The sequence below is a fragment of the Acomys minous genome (genome assembly GCF_964271855.1).
Source record: "Acomys minous genome assembly, chromosome: 9".
NCBI classification, from domain to species: domain Eukaryota; kingdom Metazoa; phylum Chordata; class Mammalia; order Rodentia; family Muridae; genus Acomys; species Acomys minous.
Genome location: NC_140490.1, coordinates 7,514,519 through 7,532,279, shown reverse-complemented (window position 1 = coordinate 7,532,279; position 17,761 = coordinate 7,514,519).

Here is a 17,761-nt window from a genome sequence, read left to right as displayed (position 1 = left end):
TGCAACCCAAGCGTGAGTCCCCACCCAGCTTTGTCTTCAATCATCATTTCTACAGGAAGCAGCGCATCTCCCACTTCCTCCTCTCTTAGCATCGGGTAGCAAGCCAGCTCTCTTGTTTGCCTCTCACTCCACTTCAGGGCTTCCTCTAAGTAAGTGGCTTGGCCTGCTGCTAATGTGTCTCGGATCCCCGGGACCCCTTTGTTCCAGGGCCCCTCCACGGCCACCTCCCTCCTGCTCTCCCCTTCCCTTTCTCGCTTCCCAGCCCTCGTCTCCCAACAGCGTCCACACACTGCCTCAGTGGGCCCTTCTCAACACCTAAACTGCTTTCTCATTCGGAACGGTGGGCTACTACGTTTTATTGGGCCAGTGCGCCCCCCCCACCCCCAAGGCTGGAGAGCCCCTTCTGATTTATGGCCCATCTGCATTCCCAGGCAGCTTGCAGCTTCTTGCTGCCAGAGTTTTTGCCTTTGTGGCCAACCTTCCCGGGCCTTCATTTCCCCACGGTCTCCCTACCACTGAGATTTTATTTAACCCATATGCTTAGAAAATAATGGCCCCACAGGACTTCCTCTGTGGCATGGGAGCGAAGCCAAGTGCTGCAATGCCGAGGGGCCTAACAGTGAAAAGTCTAAGAGGAGAATGAATGAAGGCAGCGGGGTGGTCCTACCGGTCCCCTACTCCACTCGCCACATATATATTGGTAGGGCTGAGGGGGGAAGGGGCGCTACCAATTCAGATGATAGGACAGTGTCGTGGGTAAAGGTTGAACCTACAGGCAGGCTGTCCACCAGAGTTAGAATCTGAGCTCTCATTCCGGCCTGTGAACTTAGACAAATTACCTAACTTCTATGTGCCTCAGTTTCCCCACTTGAAAAACAGAGATGGTTGCACCCATAGTTCACAGTGAAAAATCTGAAAGCTAAATAAGACACATGGTGCTTCTAATATTCCAGGAACAGAGGAAATATTCAGCGCATACTAGTGGATATTATTTACAAGAGGTGGAAACTGAGTGGCGTGGGCGGCCAGTAGCCGAACTGAGACCAGTTGTTTGTTCCCCTGGCTTCCCCCACAGTTACCCTCACAGCTGAGCCCTGGTGGTAACAATTTACCCAAGGCTTGAGCTGTTCTCTCTCTGGATTAAGGAAGCACTCCATAAGCTTCCGTTTAAACACCAGCAGGGGGACAGAGTGGGAGGCCTGGGGTGGCAAAGTAAGTCCTCCAGAAGGGAGGTGACATGTGGTAGCTCCCATCTGGAGTCTCAGTACTTAGTACCCTGAGACAAGAGAATCACTTTGAGCTCAAGGCTCCCCTGGTCCACATGGTGATGCCCTGTCTCCAATGTAAATAATAAACCCTTCCTTAAACCAGGGCCTAGAAAGCTAACTTCTCAAGCGTTGAAAGTAATCTCCAGCCTGTCGTGGTGGCACATGCCTTTAATCTCAGCACTCGGGAGGCAGAGGCAGGTGGATCTCTGTGAGTTCGAGGCCAACCTGGTCTACAGAGCAAGTCCAGGACAGGCAAGCCTACACACAGAGAAACCCTGTCTCAAAAGAGGGAGGAGGAGGAGGAAGAGGAAAAGGAGAAGGAGAGGTTGGAGAGATGGCTCAGAGGTTAAGAGCACTTGGCTGCTCTTCCAGAGGTCCTGAGTTCAATTCCCAGCAACCACATGGTGGCTCATAACCATCTGTAATGAGATCTGGTGCCCTCTTCTGGTGTTCAGGCAGAACACTGCATACAAAATAAATAATCAATCTGATGATGATGAAGAAGAAGAAGAAGAAGAAGAAGAAGAAGAAGAAGAAGAAGAAGAAGAAGAAGAAAGCGGCCAGCAGTTGTATTTTTAAGGTCCTGTTCTACCTCCATTCTCCAGCAGGGAATCTGACTCTGTGTGTGTGTGTGTGTGTGTGTGTGTGTGATGCAAAAGCCCAAGAAAAAATTTAAAACGTGTATAAAGTTTGAAGAAATTATAAAAACAAGGCTTTGGTCAGTTTTAGACCAGTTGAATCTAGCATTAACTATGATTCAGATAGATCTTTACTTTTAATCCTCTGTCTGTCTCTCTCTCTCTCTCTCTCTCTCTCTCTCTCTCTCTCTCTCTCTGAGAAAGGGGTTGGCACTTCTATTTAAGCTTTTAGAAGAAAATCTCTGTTCAACAATTAATCCCTAAGAACTTGTCTTGCTGCCTCCTCATCCGTCTTTTCATCTCTGGTCATAAAACTCATAGCAGGCTGATCTGCCCAGCTCCAGGAGAGGCCAGCCAAACTCCTGAAACTCAAAAACTAGCTTTTAAGATGGTTTCCCTTCCTGCCTTCAGCCTCATTGCTTTCAGCTGTAGCAGCTTCTTTTTTTAGGAGACAAAAATCAAATGTGGGTATATGGTTGGGCCAGGGAAAGAGATTAGTCCAGGGTAGGGCTCCAGCCCAAGCATAGGAAGCCCTGACCCAGGTCTACAAAGTATCCATTTCATCAGAAAAATGAGCATTTGCCCTTGGGTGAAATGCTTATGCTGTCAACTGTCAGATGCAAGCTACCTTACATACATTTGATCAACACAGAGGTAAAAATCTGAAAACCACCTTAACATTCATTGCTGTTCTTGTTTGCAGAAATGAATGCCTTGTTGTATTTCTTGTATTTATCTGATACCGGTCGGTGGCTGATGAGGATACAAAGGGCATCATTTTAGCCTGATGTTTTTCTTCTATTTTTTGAGCATTCTGACTAGAAGGTCTTTGGAGTTCTAAACATTACTTGGATCTGAAGCCTCTCTCTCTCTAGTCTCTGCTTTCTTAATGAGGCATATCAACCAACTGTACCCACAATATTAGGACGGCCTTAGACCCCTGTTTCTTTGCTGTTTGAAAAGTTGCTACCTCCGAATTATCTGTTTACTCCAGATGCTCCTCTGTCTTCCCCTGCTGTCCACGACCTTCTGTCCCCACTGCTTTGGGTTTCCCTGTGTGACGGCAATGTCCCATGCTATGCAGTTCCACCCCCAGCCATTCTAAGTCAGCTCACCAGAACTACAGTTCCAAAGTGAAGAGTTGATCAGTTCACACTGAGGAATTTTAATCCGGCAACATGACCACTTTGATTTCATCCAAAGACCTTCTAGGTCTGTGTGATCCAGCTGGACACACCATTAGTGCACACCTTTAATTCCTAACAATGAAGGTAAAGTCGGTTTGTAGAAGGAAGCATCCATGTTTGAAAGTGATGTCTAATTGAGAGCCAGAAAAAGTGACAAGTCAAAGGGGGGGTGGGGAGAGGCAGTTTTTACTGGGAGAGTTTTACAGAGAGGTTAAAGAGAGAACAAGCTGGACACAGGTGAAGACAGAACTAGGCAGAGAATGAGAAGGAGCCAGAAGATTAGAACAGACGGCTAGAGTTATTTTGAGGCCAAGGAGAGTAATTCAGGCAGAAGTTGAGAGAAGCTAGTTTAAGTCAGCTAGGAGAGGAGTTTGAGTAAGAACAGTTGCGACAGCCAGCCAGAGTTCAGAAAGAGGTAGAAAGAGTGAGCTTATTCAGCAGTGAGTCTCAGAGGCTGAAAACACTCTAGGCCTAGGTTAGATCATACACAGACTAGAAGCTTCCAGGAGTAGGCCTAGGTTAGCAGACGGAGGCAGTGAGCCTCTGAGATGACAATTACATCAGGCAGATAAAAGCTACTTGAGGAATTGTACTGCCCTGTTTTCACTCTTCCCTTTCTGCCCTCCTCATGGCGTATGATATCCAGGCCTAAGCCCCTTTGCACAGCACACAAGACCCTGCACGATGTCACCTGTCCACACTGCAGCCTTATAGCCTCTTACAATCGTGTGTCTACCAGTGGGTGAATAAAAGAACCTGCCTTTTCTTCGGTACCAAGACACCTAGTCCTGTCTTCAGGCACACCCTTATCCTTCCCTCCCTGACGCAGTCTGGAAAGCCCCTGTTTGTCACTCAAGGCAGTCTTTCTTGGAAGCCTTCTATGGTGGTTAATCTTCATTGTCAACTTGACTGGATTTAAAAGGCGACATCTCTGGATGTGTCTGTGAAGGTGTTCCCAGAGGTGCCTAGCTGGGGGGGGGGGGTGAGGGTGGGGGACACCCAGAATGTGGAGAGCACCGTTCCATGGAATGGGAGCCCAGACTGAATTAAAAGGGAAAAGGAAGAAAATGGGCGGAGACCCAGCTCTCACATCTCTTTGCTTCCCATGACCAGCTGCTGCACGCTTCCTCCACCGGCTGCCCCTCTAAATGTGAACCACAATAGACCCTTCCTTCCTTAAGCTGCCTTTGTCATGTATTTGTCACAGCTGTGAGAAAAGGAAAAAAGTCTCCCCTGGCCACGAAAGCCTGTTCCCCTTCTGCAGAGGCTTCTGCCCTGTGCCACTCATGGAACCCCATTGTTCTAAGACTGATCTGCTTATGGCTGCCTCACCCCTCTAGTTTGGGCTCCTTTGTATTCTTAACTAATGTAGCAGGTAGTTCCTAGATGTTTGTATACTGAAAAGAAAAAGCTTTGTATTTCTTTGGGTACCTTGGAAGGGGGTGGGGTGGGGTGGGGAGTCTGAAATTAGAACTTAGACTGTAAAGAAACAGTCCTACCCTACCCTCTCCCTCTCTCTCTTGCAAGCTGCAGAAAACTGGCTATGTGCACATCAAATTCTGAATACTTGTTATATAGGCAAGCCTAAAGAAGTCTGGGGAAATTTCTTTTTCCATTTTGGCGCTGAAATGTTTATAAAGAAGCATAGTCAGACTTGAGTGGAGAGTGGGGTCTGACTTTCACATGAACTCTGGTGGCCCATATTTGACCACATCCCCTGGATGGGGAGACCTGGTGGCACTCAGAGGAAGGATAGCAGGTTACCAAGGAGAGACTTGATACCCTATGAGCATATACAGGGGGAGGAGGTCCCCCTCAGTCACAGTCATAGGGGAGGGGAGTAAGGGGAAAATGGGAGGGAGGGAGGAATGGGAGGATACAAGGGATGGGATAACAACTGAGATGTAATGTGAATAAATTAATAAAATATATGCTTAAAAAAGAAGCATAGTCTGGCAACAGAAAGTAATTAAAAAATTACTGGCAAACAGGCAAGGAAGCCATTCTGTGCTTGAATCTCTGGAAGAACTTTACAAGAGGCCGGTTTACGACTCAGGAACACTTCTGACATCCCTCCTGCACAGCCCCAAGTCTTCACCGCCTCTCACCTGTTCCCAAGTCTCTCGTATGCCAAATCCCCAAACTCTTTCTCTAATCTCTTTACCATGCTTCACCGCCACCATCACCACCACTACCACCACTACCACCATCACGACACCACCATCACTACCACCATCACCATCACCACCACCACCACCATCACCACCACCACCACCACCGCCACCACCACCACCACCACCACCACCACCACCACCACCATCACCACACCACCGCCGCCACCACCACCACCACCATGCCATCCCAGCTAAATTCTATGCTATTTCAATTGCGTTGCCTTCTCTGGCTAAGCCCCGTCCTCCCATGTGGTAGTTCTCTCTTGCTCTCGGTCTCCCTCTCCCTGCCGCACGCTGCCCCATAGACAGTAACCATAACCCATGCCAGCAAAGCTACACTTTTGCAGGCACACGTGGGTGTCGAGGAAAGAAGAGTGAAACGGGAAGAAGCAAATTCCTATACTAATGACTCTTGTCCACTCGCACGCATAGATGACATTTAATGACTTGCTGAATTGTTGTGCCGTAGCAATGAAGAAGAAAAAAGTAAATTCTCGAGCTGTTATTTTATTACAGAAGAAAGCGAATGCCAGGCATTTTGCCGGCCAGCTAAAGGGCCTCACTAAAGAGTTCTTCGAAAGGCGCCATCAGGCCCTGATGTGTCTACCCTGGGTTCTTTCTCTCCCACAGCCATTGAGCGCAGCTGTTGGGCACTGAGAACACTGAATCGTGTTGGCTTAAAGAGAGTCCGGGGTAGCAGGCAGAACTAGCTAACATTTCCCGAGCAACCGTCGTTAGCTAATCTTCACTGCTGGCCATGCCAGCCTCTCTCTGCCTCTCGGTCCCGCGCGGAGGCAGAGCGCAGAGGACGAAGTGCGTGGACAGTGCCGGCTATCTCTTTCTCCTGGGGACATGCCAGTACTGTCCCTTGTGGATGTATTTGTTACTTTTGTGTTGCTGGGACCACACACCTGACAGAAGCAGCTTAGGAGATGAGAGATGTAGTTTGCCTTACGGTCAGGGCATACACGGTCCGTCGCGAAGGGGAGAGCACGGGGGAGCGTGGAGGCGGCAGGGCCTTGCCATGCAGCCTGTTCACATTTTAGTAGATCCTCGTCATCTAACTCTACTTCCAAAAAATTGCATCCGCTGGGAACCAAGTTTTTAACACATCAGACTTGGAGCAGACACTTGAGATACCAGTCATCATAACTTTACCCTGACTAGCCAGCGTCTCCGTAGAGCTTAGTACATAGAAGGCACAGCGCACACCGAATCTTTGTTAGGTGAATGAGAAAAGAGCCCCAGGAATAGCAGAGGCTTCTTAGCATATCAGGTAAATGATGGAATATAGTGCTGATGGGAGTCACATCTGCTGTGCTGACAAGATGGCTCAGTGGGTAGAGCACTTGCTGTACAAGCCTGACCACTTTGAGCTCACCAGGAACTCACACAGAGGTAGAAGGGAACCAGGCCCCCAGAGGTTGTCCTCTGATGCCCACACAAGCACCACGGCAGGCACACACCCCACATTCCTACAGCACCCACCCATCCGCTGTTACTACTGTTATTAAAAATAATGAAAAGTGCCAACGCTCCTGGATAAGGCTTGCTGTGAGGACTTCTGTGTTCCTCTGCTGTGTGGCAATGACTCTGTGGCCGCAGCATTAAGTCATGCCATTTGGTAACTAGACTTTCTCCCTCATCCAAAGGAAATTGCTTCATAACCTGAGGGACTGGTTTCTCCCACTTGGTGCCTGGAAAGTGGTTCGTCTCCAGTGTGCCTTTGGGGACTGAGGGAGTAGAACGCCTTGTTTGAATCCGCAGCTGGGATAACTCCATGTGTGTGGGACCCTCGTGAAGACATGCTTCTCCGCCGCCGTGAGCTCTTTTCTTCCTGGCATCAGTAACTGTGATCTTCCACGTCGCATCACCGCAGCAGAGGACAAGACATTCCCGCAGGTGCTGCTGGCGGATTTCGAGAAGGACAAGAAGATTTTTGCCTCCTAAGGACCCACTTTCAAATAATATCTCCAAAAAGATAACCCGAAAGGGACGGCCATGCAAACAGAGCACAGCTTAGTGTTTAAAATGGAGAATGGTGAACAGTTGATTTTAAAATTCAGGGTCTCCTCCCACCCAATACAAAACAATATGATTTTCAAATGGAAGCCAAAGAAACTGACGAGGGAAAACAGGCAGTGGGTAACAGAGCCACCAACAAGGCCCTCTGATAAAACTGCACTCGCTAAATAGGACGAATTTACTCTTTCGGTGGGATGGAAGAAAACTAATTCAGTTTAAAAGGGATGGAAATATTGCTGGAATTAGTCATTTAGTAGTACCTACTTTCCGTCTAAAATTGGGTATAATTACATGTTCAAGCATGCAAATACTTATTAGGGTCTTACTAGGAAACAGAATATGTCCCTCGTTTCAGGAAATCTATGCTATCAAAGGAAATCAACAAAGAAAACAGTTAACAGATAAAATGTTCGCTGTAACCTTAAAACCCTGTGAAGGAAAATAAAGCAGTAAAGGGGACAGAGTGGCAGGATCGCATGGCCTATTTTAAGTAAATGGTCTTCAAAGGTGCTATCCGTGCTGCTTTTTTTCTTTGATTCCACCCCCCCCTCCCGCCGCCCGTTCCTCCCCCATTCACCCCACCCCCACCCCCACCCCGCCTTTCTGACTCAATCCTGGGTTTCTTGACTCTGTTCTCTGCCGCCAGCATCTTCAAGGTGGGGCTTCACCTTGATTATTCTCGCCCTTCTTTCCTTGCATTGAACTCAGCTGCGTGACTTACAAGTGTAAGCCACGAAATGCACCAGAGCTCCCAACATGGCCTCTCAGATCAGCCTTTCAGCGAGTCCGGGAGGCCCGATCTGAGGACACTCTGTAGAGAGAGAAAGGCTCCTCCTATACCTCCTCTCAAGAACCAGCAGCGAAGCCGGGCGTGGTGGCGCACGCCTTTAATCCCAGCACTCGGGAGGCAGAGGCAGGCGGATCGCTGTGAGTTCGAGGCCAGCCTGGTCTACAAAGTGAGTCCAGGACAGCCAAGGCTAACACAGAGAGACCCTGTCTCGAAAAACCAAAAAAAAAAAAAAAAAAAAAAAAAAAGAACCAGCAGCGACCTGGAGCCTTGTGAGTGAGCCGCTCGGGAGTGGCTTACAGACTCTCCAATCAGGATAAGCTTTCAAATAACTGACATTATAATAACAAGTGAGAAGGGGCCTGAAAATACTAGCTCCCAAATTCCCGTCAGAAATAGTTACTGTTTACTGTTTCCAGCTTCTGTGTCTTGGGGAAAATTCATGATGCAATAACACTGTGTCACTCTGCTCTTTCTGGCCCTGTTTCCCATCTGTGTTTGGCCGATGGGTAGAGTGAGGTCAGCGTGTTCCTCACCACACTGCCCTGGTTCCGACTTCCTTCCACCAAGGCCACAGGTCTTCTGGGTGTACCCGCTGTCCGCCAGGACAGCAGCTGTTTGTGCTTCTGCGATGCTAGTTCCTTCAAGTCTGGATGTGGCTTCGCATCTTGCCTGCCGTGGTTCCCTTAACCCCGCACGCAGCACGGCTCACTCTTGCAAAAATTGCCTGCCTTCTGTTTCCAGGCTGGTGTGGATGAGTGTTTTCCCACAGGAGCGCCTATCTAAATAGATAACGTAGAGAGAAAGCGGTCTTGTTTCTAGGGCACAGTGTTCAACAAGTGAGAAGCCCCGGGGATCAGCAGACACTTTCAAGGAATACCAGAGTGAGCATGGGTAAGGAATGCACAAGTAGGAGAGATCTACGGTTAGGGATGGGGAGGTCGTCAGCAGCCATGTTTGAACAAGTTTCCTGGTTGGTGGTTTTTTTAGTAAATGCATTGGGGGTGGAGTGAGGAATAGGCTGGCAGGCATGGCATGGTCCGAATTAATTGCCTGATAAGACAAGAGTGAAGATTTTAACAAGGGAAACTGCAAGTCTAATTAAAAACTTTTTATTTTTTTTAAACAGGGTTTCTCTGCGTAGCCCTGGCTGTCCTGGAACGCACCCTATAGACCAGGCTGGCCTTGAACTCAGAGATCTGTCTGCCTCTGCCTCCCAAGTGCTGGGATTAAAGGCGTGTGGCACCACACCCAGTTAGCTGTTGTTGTTTTGTTTAGAAATATTGTGTGTGAGAGAGAGTGGTTCAGGATGACAGATAATAACGGCATGGAAGAGAGAGTCAGGGTATAGTTTCAAAATCAGGTTGTGAGAATTTGTTGCCAAATTCGACGTGAGAGGAGAGCAAGAGGGAGAGAGATTCGAAACAAATGATGGATGGTGGCCGTGTACAGAGACGGGAACAGAGGGTGGAAAGGACAGTATGCAGAGAGGAGGGGAAAGCCAACAATTTCCTCATCTCAGCTTGTAAGTGGGAAAAGAACCACCTGCTTTTTATTTGTTTATTTATTAAAGGAAGCTGTTCTTTTAGAAGAAAAGGGCTTTTACAGCCACAGCAATTCTCTGTTATCTCCTGGCTTGTTCTAGTGTTGCCAATAAAAGACTTTTAAAGCCTAATAGTGTTTCCTCAACTTTATTGTCACATCAGGAAACGCAGAAGGGAAGTCTGTGCCTGCTGGGGGTCTAGCCTGCATTTTGTCACCACTCATATATCTGCCGGTAGGTGGATTCCGCCCCTTTTTTCTCTTTGAAGACTCTAATGACCAGGCTTGTAAAAAAAAAAAAAAGGCGTCACAATGCTTAGTTAGCCTCATCCATTTTGAATCTGAGAGCTGATTACTTTCAACTCCTAAACAAGTGTGACAGGAAACAAGACAACAGAAAGTTCTGCTTTTCTCAGGGCAGCACCCCGAGCTCGGTTTCCGCTCTAGCGGTACCCCAGAGCCACAGACAGAGGAGAGCTCTCCTTGTGCACAAGGCAAGCTTCAGGCCGCATTGGGTTTAAAAGATCACAGACTTCCTTAAGCTGACTTGATTTGTCAGAGCTGTGAACTGTTCAACAGGCAGAAGAAGTCTCTGCCCTCTGTGGCATCGGCCACAAGTCTGGCACCTTTCAGCTTCAGGGTGCCCGCGCCCACACAGGCCTGTCTTGAGGCCAGAGTTTGGGAATTTCTTTTCTTTTCTTTTCTTCCATTCTCCCTCCCTCCCTCCCTTCCTTCCTTCCTTCTTTTGGTTGCTGTTTTCAGAATAACGTTTGTCTAAAAATTCTGTAGGCTTCCAACAAGGGACACAGCCTACTGTGATAAATGGACCTTTCCCTTCCCCCGCCCCTTGGTTACCACGGCAACGCCGAATGACTGATTTCCTGGTTGCCATGTAAATGCAGTGGGATCCCAGGCTGCTCTACCACACAAAGACGTCAGTAAGAAAAGCGAGGGGGTTGGGGGGGGGAACACAAAAATCATTTCGAAAAGATAATTTCATTGCCAGTTTTCTTGTCTCACACAAAAGGCGAGGGAAGGAGCCAAATGTAGACAGAAGTAGCTGTCCTCCCGAGGTGGGAGAGTTTGTCGCTTCCTTAGTGGGAAGACTGGGAGAGGAAGGGGGAAATCCCCAGCAGTTGGCATGGCGACAGCAGGACAGATGCATTTCTCAGGTGGCGGGAACCCTCCAGGCAACAGTCTCACCCAGAGGAAATGTGAAAGACTTAATCGGTGGAAGAATTAGGTTAGAATCAAAAGCAAAACAAAAGGAAGGGTCTTGTGCACCCTTTCACAATGCTTTTGTTGATATAACTTTAAAAGTACAGAGTTGAGATTCCAAATGTTCATTTCATGTTTGGTCATGTAGAATTTTTATTTCTATCCTACAGTTTTGTAAAATTAGTGACAAAATATTAACTACTTTTCTCCCTTTTATTGATATGTAGCTCCCTGGTTAAAACTGCATACCAAGTATTGGTCGATCTGGAATTCTCTAATTATCATAGCCTGAATATTTATCTTGTGCTTAGTGAATCCATAGTGCATTTATTTGAGGGGAAAATGTAAAATATATTTTGTACTACTCTATGTAAAAACAAACAAACAAACCTAAAATTGTTGAAAATTCATCTGGACTTTTTATCATTATAGTTCAGAAATACATGGTTTTGAATCATTTTTTTCTTTCTTTCTTTCTTTTTTTTTTTTCATTTTTTTCTTTTCTATAAACTATCTTCCTGCCTTTTGACAGTTACTTCATGTTTTTAAAACCTAACTTGGTAGAATTGCTACGCCCAGATTGATCCCCCCAAAAAGATCCAGAAAACACACGAAACTGCTGTAAAATGCATGAGGAATCTTTAATTCAGCTCTGAGTTGGGTCGCACGCAATCCCCCAAATGCTAGGTCTCAGGTGCTACTTGAGGTGAGGCCAAAGATGATCTGAGGTCCTTTTATCCTCTCAATGCAGAAAAGGGTGTCAAGACCACCCATGCCTTAACTTCCTTTGTTCTCCCCAACAGGATGGGTCGTTTTTTGCTGGGGCAGGAAGGAATGTGGCCATAAAACCAGGTCTCTTATCAACACTAGGCATCACTATCTCTAGTGGGGGCTGCTCTTTGCAGCTGGCCAGATTATCTCCTGTAGGCCTATTTTTTAACCTTTGTCCCAGTTACCCTGAAATCCAATTTTAGTTTTTCTGGTATCTCAAAAATTTCCTAGGTTTGCTAAAATGCACACAGAGAAACTGTTGGGACCACAAGGTCCGCTCTGAACATTTGTCTTATCAGAGTAGATGCTGGTGCCCAGAGCCGTGAAGCCCAGATAAACCTCAAGCAGAAATACAACAGTGCTCCATAGGGGCATTTCTTGCATTCTTTCTAATACTCATCATAAAGTTAGCATGTCCCAAACTGGGTCAGTAGCTGTCACATAATGTGGTAGTTTGCATAAAAATAGCCACCATGTAGGGCGTGGTGGTGCACACCTTTAATTCCAGCACTTGGGAGGCAGAAGCAGGTGGATCGCTGTGAGTTCAAGCAAGTCCAGGATAGCCAAGGCTACACAAAGAAACCTTGTTTCAGGAAAAAAAAAAAAAAAAGAAAAAAGAAAAAAGAAAAATAACCCCATAAGCTTGTATGTTTGAATACTTGATGTCCAGCTGGTGGAACTGTTTGGAAAGGATTAGTAGGTGTGGCTTTGTCAGTGTATCATTGGGAGCAGGCTTTGAAGTTTCAAAAGTACACACCATCCCAGTGTCTCCCTCTCTGCTTCCTGGTTGTGTCTCATAATGTAAACTCTTAGCTACTGCCCCAGAGCCATGCCTGCCTGCCACCATGCTTCCCACCATGCTTATGGACTCTAACCCTCTGAAACTGTAAGCCCCCAATAAACTCTTCTGTAAGTTGTCTTGGTCATGGTGTCTCATTACAGCAATACTAAAGTAACTAAGATACATAGGGCACAGAGTTGGAAGTTAAGAGCTTTAATAATGCTGTGACGTTCTAAGCTCTGGAGTATCTATCAGATTTACTGTCTGCAGGACACGTCCAGACTTGTTGATATTCTGGGATCTGTGATGACTCTCCAAGAGAGGAGTCTAGAGAACACAGTGTCTCTCAAGTGTATTTGACCACTGACCACTGTCTTCTCAAAGCATCACTTGTGTTTTCAGAACATATTTTGAGAAACATGGGGCCTGATTGTCTCTAAAGTCCAACAGAGAGATACATGAATTTTTACTGGTGGTTAAAGTTGTATAATTTTTAAGATCCCTTATTGATCCCATTGATGAATTCCTTAAAGATCCGAAGGGAAAAAGAAAATGATGAAGAAAGAGCCCACAGTAAATAAGACATCTTATATGATATTTTACACCTAAGTACATGAGCACATATTTTCATTTTCATGATTCTGTTATACTTTCTATAGTTCTGATGGGTGAAATTCTCTAACAATAAAACCCACTAGAGATCCAGTTTGTTTTGTGAAAATATTATGGGAAGGAGCAAAGGGGAGGGGATAGCAGTGAGGTGCAGACTGGCGCCTCTAGTTCTGGGTGAGTTGGGAGGTGTAATTGCTTCTCCTTGGAAGGAGTCATCAGAGCTTAGGGAACTTTGGGAAGGGTTTGTGGTATGTGTGCGGGTATGTATGAGTACGGATGCATGTGCACATGCTCATGTGTGCTTGCATGTGGAGGCTGGGGTTGATGTTAGGTATCTTCCTCTATGACTCTCCAACTTGCTTTCTGAGATAGAACTCACCAGTCAGCCAGACTGGCTGGCCAGCAAGACTCTAGGACAGTGGTTCTCAACCTCCCGAAAGCTGCGACCCTTTAATTCAGGTCCTCATGTTATGGTGATCCCCAACCATAAAATTATTTTCACTGCTACTTTATAACTGTAATTTTACTTCTGTTTTGAATTGTAATATAAATATCTGATATTCCCAACAGTCTTAGGCGACCCCTGTGAAAGGCTTGTCAGACCCTCAGAGGGGTTGCAATCCACAGGTTGAGAACCGAAGCTCTAGAATTTTCCTTCCTCTGCTCTTCAGTGATGGGATGTTTGTTTATTTGATTAGTTGATTGAATCGGGCTCTGTGGATCTGAACTCAGGCTTTACTCATTCAGTGAGCCATCTCCTCAGACCGAGCAGGAGACTTTCTTGGCACGGTGTTTTCTTCAGTGGAGATTTCAGGCCATCACATGTTGTTTACTCTTTATAGGATAATCTTCCCGAGCCCAGCTGTGGAGGAGAGCAGAATTCCAGCAGCCTCACCACCACTAAGGGCAGTGAAAACACCAGGGGCAGAGGGGCCCCTTCTCTTCCTCGCCTTCTTCACACCCTCTGAGAACAAAGGGAGCAGTGTCACAGAGTGGATCTGCCACTGAGTTGTTTCACGTAGCCTTCCCTGGAGGAAGAGAGGGGTTTGAGCCAAATATGCCATAGTTTACAGGACCCAAGTGCTTTAACAAATACAAGTGCCCGAAGAGTTATGGCTTAGAACAAAATGTTGTTGTAGGAGCCTGCTGCCCAGAGAGACAAAGGAGTCCGTGAGAAACACAGTCAGTAGCAGCCGTTTGCAAGTTAAAATTAGTCCCTGTGTTTACCTCAGTGGGTTGAATGTCTTCAGTCAAACCAACTGAGTGTGGCTGGCGACAGCCATATAAGCATTGTGGGGGAGCTGAGAGGAAGGAAGAAAGAGGAGGCTGTACAGGGAGGGTGACTGACTTTGTCTGGGTTACCAAGAGACTGTGCGACAGAGAGAACTGAGGTGGTGGGAGAGAAAGGGGGCTGTGTGGGCTCGCGTCACTGGTGGGTTCGAGGCATGAGGTAGAACAGAGCATGGCTGGCTGTGTAGCAAAGATTTGGCATCAAGGAAGTGAAAGGCTAGAGGGTGTCAGTTGGGTCACACCGTGGATGGAAGAGGTGGGTTGGGACTGGCTGAGAAATGCTTCTCATGGTGTGGACATCAACGTGGGCAGAAGAGCCATGGAAGGCTAATCTAGGTTAGTGCCTAGACTCTTCCTTAACAATGAAGATGAGACAAGAATGGCCACACTCCCACGCTCCAGATACTTAAGTAGTCCTAAAGAATTTTATGGCCAGGTGTTTGGAGGTGTGAAACCAGGTCCTAGGGAATAAAGCAATAGAGAGGCCAGGTTTACCCTCCCAGGGAGACACGCCCCCACCTTTATTCAGCAACTACTCATTTGCATCCACAGTACCCTGCTTCCTGAAGACCTTCCCTATGACTTAGAGTTAGGGATGTATTGATTAAAAGCACCTGAGCTAGTTCATCTCATTATAACTTAATTGGATGGCTGGTCTCTTCCCCTCCACAGTGACACCAGTGGATCTTCAGCGGCCACATTGCAGGCTGTAGCCTTTGCAACACCAAGATTAGTTAGGGGCCATGTTCTCCAGAGGCGGAGAAGTTTTTGTCTTTAATTCTAGTAAGTGGTTGTCCTTTGTGACAACAGGTCAGCTACAGGTCATCCCTTTAGCATCATGTTAAATAATGTCAGGTCTGTGACTGTGCTGGTGGGACCTCAGAAAAGCCACGCCTGGCTTGGAACAGGAGTGTCTAGCTCCTCTGTATTTGTGCTTTTGTGCTATACAGAGCCCGTAGCTGATGGAACGCTGCCTGCCAATCACCGGCCCTATCATGGGTGGGCACAACCTGGACACAATGAAATGTTCTAGCCTCCCGAGAAAGCCTTGCGCTCTCTCCCTTTACAAAAATAACACATTAAAATTGGATTTTCAGAAAATGTATTTCAAGACACCCACTTTAAATTAAAAGATTCTAATTGTACCTTCTTTCTCAGATCCCTGTGTCTAGACTGGATATTATCAGCCCAGTTGTCTCGGTTCTGAATAAGCTCTCTGTGTTCTGGCTCTGAAAGGATTTTTCCAGAATCTTGCTTTCATTATGGTTTAGAAATAAGCATGACATCACAGTTGTCATCCAGGCTAAACAAGAAGGAGGCCTTTAGGACAACAGGAAAATAATGCAGAGCAGGCTAAGCACACCCTTAAGAGGAATGCTCAAAAACTTCATTGTGTTTTCTTTGGTGGAATTTTCTATGTTGCTCGGTGTGAACAGTTAATTCACATTAAAGGTTAAACTAGTTTTCCCATCATACTCCCTTGTAAATAATGTATTCTTTCTTGACAGCATTTTCATTTTCCCCTGGCTGTCATTAAGATCTCACTTGGGCAATCTGGAAGCTGAGGCAATGAGGCTGGGAGCCTGAGGCCAGCCTAGGCTATGTAGCATGACCCCGTGTAAAATAAAACAGAACCTCGGCTGTCATCGTAGTGCCACCCCCAAGTGCAATTTTCCACAGGCTCCGTGCCTACCTTTACAGGCCAGAACTCATATCTGGTTTTCATAATGACGTACTGATCTCTATAGAGCGATTTGTTTCATTGGCCTCTCCTCTCTTCCTACTTCATTCCTTCCACGCGTCTTACTGTCTCGTTTGCTTTTAATAGTCCTGTTGAAACATCACTGTGGACTCTGCAAGGCAGTGTACTCCACCACTTATGGAAAGGATGGCCTGCCCCTCAGCCTCAGCATCCTTCCCTGCAAAGTGCTCATACCAACAGTGCCTCCCTCAGAGGACCACATGAACTGTGACTTAACAGTGCCACACTTGCTTTCTGGTAGAACTTCTGAGTGCGGGGGGGGGGGGGGGGTTCCCACTTCGGTCAAAAATCAGAACGTCCTAAAGAGAAATCTTACAGAACAGACTCCTGGGCACCTCTCCAGTGGTTAACACAGTCCAGGGGGGGCCTGGTTTCTGGATGACATGTGGGAACCTTTGCATGAACTATGCAGGTAGAGTTGGGTCCTCTGGTGCTGACCTTGTGTAGGTCTTTATATAGAGCTGCCCATTGCATGCTTCATAGAGGAACAAGAATTTCCCCGATCCTCGGTATGCTTATCTGTGACATCTGCTCTTGGGGCAACATGATACGATGCAGATGTTTATACTGACTCCACTTGCTGTGGCTTGAGGAATGAGATGGTGTCACAGAACTTAATATTTGTGCTGATGGAACCCAGCATTAAGGCTCAGGAAGCTGTTGGGTAGAGGAGGATGAGACATTTGTTTACATAATGTGACTGAAGGGTACTGAAGAATGTAGCAAAGCTGTCTCATGGCACGTGATGTAAGAGATGTCATTTACAGCTTTCTAGAAGCTTGGGCCACTGTTCTGATTGTTTGTAGAACAGACCAATAAAAGTAGTTTCATCTTTCTTTACCAAGCACTGTCAGGACTAAACATCTAAGATCATGAGATGAGGGACAGCCCAGGTAGAAAATGTAGAGAGTTTCAGGAGAGTGGGGCCCAGTGGGAGGAGGCATCTATTGAGAACATCCCCAGAAATCTCACAACTGAAAAGCCTGGGCTGCACCCAAAGAACAGAGTTAAGCCTGTACCCGACTAAGAAGATGCCAAAGGCCGGAAGGAAATGCTTCTGATTTTCTACTGAAGGTAGATTCTGTAGAGAAGGGTCCCTAGAGGTCCTGGGAAACCCCAGTGATGGAAAGATATATCAAGCATAGACAGAAACAAGGCTTCTTCACAAAGAGGCATCATGGCAGCTTGACTGAGAACGGCCCCCATAGGCTCGTCTATCTGAATACTTGGTCTCCAGTTGGTGGAGCTTTTTTTCACCAAGCTTACTGCTTGGGAAACATTAGGAGATGTGACCTTGTTGGAGGAGGTGTGTCACTGGAAGTGGGATTTTGAGGTTTCAAAAGTCAATATTATGCCAGTTAGCTCCCTCCCACTCTCCCTTTCCTTCTCTCCTTTTCCCTCCCTCTTGCTCCCTCTATCCCTCCCCCCGATGCCTCCAGCTTGTTGGTCAGATGTAAGCTCTTAGCTACAGCGCCTGTGCTGTGCCTGTCCGTCTGCCCCATGGTCCCACTCACACTCTGAAAGCAAACTCCCAATTCAGATGCTTTTTTTTTTTAATAAGTTGCCTTGGTCATAGTGTCTCTTCACAGCAATAGAAAAGTAACTAGGACAGGGATAAAATTGGTTTTTGAGGTTAAAAAAAACAAAACAAAACAAAAAAACCCGTAGTGTGTGCCTAGTCTGAGGTGTAGGCTTCCATGGTTTCT